General features: G+C 44.3%; 1 non-coding gene across 1 annotated transcript; it reads left to right on the top strand.

The window, feature by feature from the left end:
• The first annotated feature begins 2828 nt into the window (after positions 1-2828).
• Positions 2829-2906, top strand: TRNAV-GAC. The gene is given in 2 exon segments: positions 2829-2865; positions 2872-2906. It is a non-coding gene; the product is annotated as a tRNA-Val (tRNA).
• The last annotated feature ends 1453 nt before the right edge of the window (positions 2907-4359 follow it).

Genomic DNA, 4359 nt, shown 5'->3' with positions numbered 1-4359 from the left:
GAGGTCCCCGTGCCCAGTGAGCGCCGGGCAGGGAGGGCACTGAGATGCAGCTGAGGGTTCAAGCTGATGTTTTTCCAGCAGATCCGTTCTTCCTCCCCCGCGAAGGTTGATTTGGCAACTTGGAAATTTTTTGCAAAATCTTTAGTGTCTTCACTTCTCTTTCCGTTTAAAAAAAAAAAAAAGAAAACAGGAAAAAAATGCGCTTTTTTCCAGTTTGAACGTATTTTCCCCATTTTGCTTTTTTCCTAATTTCACTTTACTGAAAATGAAAATGTTTGAAAGGTTTTCTTTCTTTCTTTCTTTCTTTCTTTCTTTCTTTCTTTCTTTCCTTCCTTCCTTCCTTTTCTTTCTTTCTCTCTTTCTTTCTTTCTCTCTTTTTCTCTTTTTCTTTTTCTTTTTCGTTTTCTTTTTTTCTTTTTTTTTTTTTCTTTTCATTATTGGAATTGTTTGGTCTCATACTTCACTCCACAAAGTTAAACCCCTCTACAGAAAGGGACATAGGCTGGGTGAGAGTCCCAGAGCATCATCCTCTGGTCCTCCAAGGCCACAGCAGTCTCCTCAGGCTTTGGGGAGGACAAGGGGTGCAATCCCCTCACCGAAAGTACTGCTCGAGCAAGGCTCTTGCAAGGAATGGTTGAAAGCATTTCTCTTGCTGGCCTTACCACAGATTCATTGTGTGCCTTTAGGGCAAGTTATTTATTCTCTTTGCATCTTCCCTTACATCTTCCCTGTAGCAGGGAACAGAAAATGATAAACACCAGGGCGTTTTCCTCCCCAGACTGTATTGCAAAATATGGGTTTGCTTGGGGAGCACTAATGCTTTCCTCTGTTCCCTGACTGAGAGATGGCAGATAAGCGATGCAATATTAAACACCGCATTTCCAAATCAAAAAGCCGACCTCTGGACTAGAGCCCTCCAGGGTGAATGTTTTTTCCTGCTTCTATTATGTTCTTCAGGAGGTGTTTTTCCTACTAGTAATGTCTGTAAAGAACTTGCTTTGTGTAACAGGGTACAGATTGCGTCCTGCATCAAGCGGGTGATTTATTCAGTTCGGTTCATCTGTAAATTGGAGGTCTGTAAAATGGGCATCTCCATGGCGGCACGAGGTGTTTCAAAGTGGTGCTGAGACCATGAGCCCTCCGAGAAGCTCAGGGCCACTCCCCGTGGGCACTCAACGCTGGCAAGATGCAGCTCGGAAGAATGGCATAAAGTAACAAAGAGGAGTGTAATAAAACACCACGTCTGTGCTGGGGGCAGGATGGCGTGGGAGCTCCTATTGCATTAGATCCAAAAATGAAGCCGTGGGTGAAGCAGGGATGCTAGCAAGAAGACCACCCCTTGTCATGAGAAGGCCCTATAGGAAGGTTTGGTGAGATGTCTGGGAGCAACTATTCCTTAAAAAGAAGGAAAAAGCCTCCCCTACCTTGTTCTTGCTGTCCCAGGCTAAGCTTGTAGCCTGCCCAGGGGGTTTAACCAAATCCCCCAACCCACAGAGCCAGGCAGCAAGAGCTGCTAGCTATCGTAATAGCGACAATTATTGATTCACAAGCTGAGGCAAAAAGGAATCTGCAAGCAGGGGAAGAGAAGGGGGAGCAAAACACAACCTGATCTTGTAAAAGAGAGCCTTAAAAAACACCATACCTGAAGGTCCTTGTGTAAGCTTTTTATTTATCAGTCTGTGGTCAGGAGAGGAGAACACGGCGAGTGTGTGGCACACAGGGACCTGGGGTAGGAGGGTCTCCTCTTATAAAAAAGAGTGAGTAGTGAGTCTGAACAAAGAAAGAAATTCTGCTTAAACTGATGGTGGCAGATGGCATCAGCCCCACCATGTTCCCTTTCAATTGTGAGAAAATATAGTAAAGCAATTTAATGAAAATGCTTAAATAAGCAAACAGTGCGGTTAATTGAACCCATATGCATTAGGAAGGAAATCTGAAGTATACTGATTCATTAAGTTTTATATAACTGTAAACCCCCAGAACCTAAGACAGAGTAAGAAGCCATGATGAAGTGCCAACGAGAAGGAGACCTTCTACCCAGCTTCACTTCAATCTGTTTTGTTATGACAAGAACAAGTGGTTTTAACAAGTACACCATAAATCAGGAGCGTGTGCTCCAGCCTGGAGTCTTCCAGGTACTGAACCGTGCTGCAAACTCACATTCCTTTTCTTCCAGCAGGTTTTTTTGTTGGTTTGTTTGTGGATTTTGTTTTTGGTTTTTGGGTTTGGTTTTTTTTTTTTACTTTCCAAGACAGAAGTAACTGGAACTTGGATACTGCCATCTGCAAAGAGAATAAGCAGCAAAGAGCTGGTCCTTACCGTCTTTATTGATTTTTTTTTAATTATCCAGGAGAAATAGCATAGTATCTATAGGAGGCTCCCTGAGTCACATTTAACTTTGACTGGTTAAACAAACTTTTGCAGTGACCATGCCTCTCCAGCCACGACCTTTTGAGTAGGGAGGAGGGACAGGCAGAAAGCTGGGGCTGGGAAAGGCAGCAGGTTTGCTGCTCCTCTCTTCCAGAGAGCTTCTGCCATACTCGCAGTCGAAAAACCCTCCAGAATTAAAATCTTGGGGAGAAAGCATCTCTGGTCCCCTTGAAGCAAGTGCAAAAGTTCCCTTTGATTGCAAGAAGGACAGAACTTCACCCACAGATCATGAAACCTCTGGAGATAGTTCAGGGTCTGCCTCGTGTGATTTGGGTCTGGAGGTACCGGCTTTGAGTCCCACTTTCCCTGAGCTCTCCCCAGCTCATGAAATAACATCAGGTGTTTTTTTTGAGAAATCTGGTTTACTGCAAATAAAAGCCAACAAATAATGATGAGGGGGCCGGTTAGCTCAGTGGTTTGAGCGCGGTGCTGACAATGACAACACCGAGGTCGCGGGTTCGATTCCCGCTTGGTCTCCATGTGTTGCCTGGTCTAGTCGAGAGGTGGAGTCCCTGCCCAAAACAGGGAGGTTGGACTAGATGATCTCTAAAGTCCCTTCCAGCCTAGGCCAGTCTATGATTCTATGATTTGATCTGAAGCCACAGAAAAAGTTGACAGCTGTGCTTTGGAATTTCCGGTGATGCTGACTCAAAGTGCCATTACGGTGACCAGAACAGGAAGACCTTCACGTTCAGTAACTTTGGTCTGAAATGAAGGGGACCTACAGCCAAGAAAAGTCTCAAGCTGATTGGAAGGACATCTCAGAGCATCCAGACTGGTTCAGGAGGTCAGCAGTAGAGACATCAAGGCTTTTCCCATTCATGCTCCTGTCAATATGCACAACTCAGTGGATGGGGTATGTAACAGGAGAAAAAGCTATCAAGGGAAAAATTTGCAAAATTGGATTTTCACGCATAAAGGTTGACCAGGAAGCCTAAATCATTGCATAGTGCAATTTTGGGGTCTCAGGGCTTAAAAACCCCACGACCACATGAAAATAGGTGCAGAGCAAGCAAGCATCTTTATGAACACAGAAAATATTATGGAAACGTATCTGGACTTAAAAAACAACAAAGGCATGAGAGACTTCTACATGAGGTCTTCATAGAGACCATTACAAGTGTGACCATTTCTCGGTCTCTCCACAGGTGACCCCATGGGGGTCCCAAGTGATGGGGAGTGATGGGGACACGAAGGGGCATGAGATGGCCTGACCCAGAGCGCTGCAAAAAGAGCCGCAGCCGCTGTCTGAAGGGAAAAGAGAGAAATGGCAGTAGGTGAATACAGCAGCCCCTGTTCGAATTTCCTGGATGTCAGGCGCAGTTAATGTTAGGGAGACAGAGGGAGAGCTGAAGTATTGGCCCCAATTCAACAAAGCACTTAAGCACAAGCTTAACTGTAAGTACATACTTAAGTCCCTCCTTATATAGCAGAACATATGTTAACGCCTGGCTGAAGCCCGTGTTAAGTGCATGCTTAAAGTTAAGTGTCTGCTTAAGAACTTTGTTGAATCAGGGCTGTTGTTTACTTCTAACAATTGATGTCTCCTGGAATGCCCACATTTCTGGTTGCAAACCTGATGCATCTGCTTTCTCTTAATGCCATTAATAGAGCTGTTCTTTGAAAAAATACACAATCCTTGACAATCTCCGATCGCTGGGTTCGGGAGAACAAGTGACCAAGCCTTGAGCATTTCCATAGAGATCCCTCATGTTTTCCGTGGTTCCACTTTATTCTAGGGAGTTTAAGAGGAAGCAACAGGGTCACAAAACAATGTGGAGTCACCAAAAACCACAAATAATCTGAATTTAGCTTTATTAGGAAACAACGTGTCGCCAGTGTTAACAAATCTCGAACCATCAGAGATTGCCGGAATATAAACTTATAAATGACAATGTGAAAGTGTGTCAAATTAGTATATATATGTGC

The sequence above is a fragment of the Apaloderma vittatum genome, unplaced genomic scaffold (genome assembly GCF_000703405.1).
Source record: "Apaloderma vittatum isolate BGI_N311 unplaced genomic scaffold, ASM70340v1 scaffold24311, whole genome shotgun sequence".
Classification (NCBI taxonomy): Eukaryota; Metazoa; Chordata; class Aves; order Trogoniformes; family Trogonidae; genus Apaloderma; species Apaloderma vittatum.
Note: the sequence above shows the minus strand (reverse complement) of the source record. Positions and strands in the feature narration are given on the sequence as shown.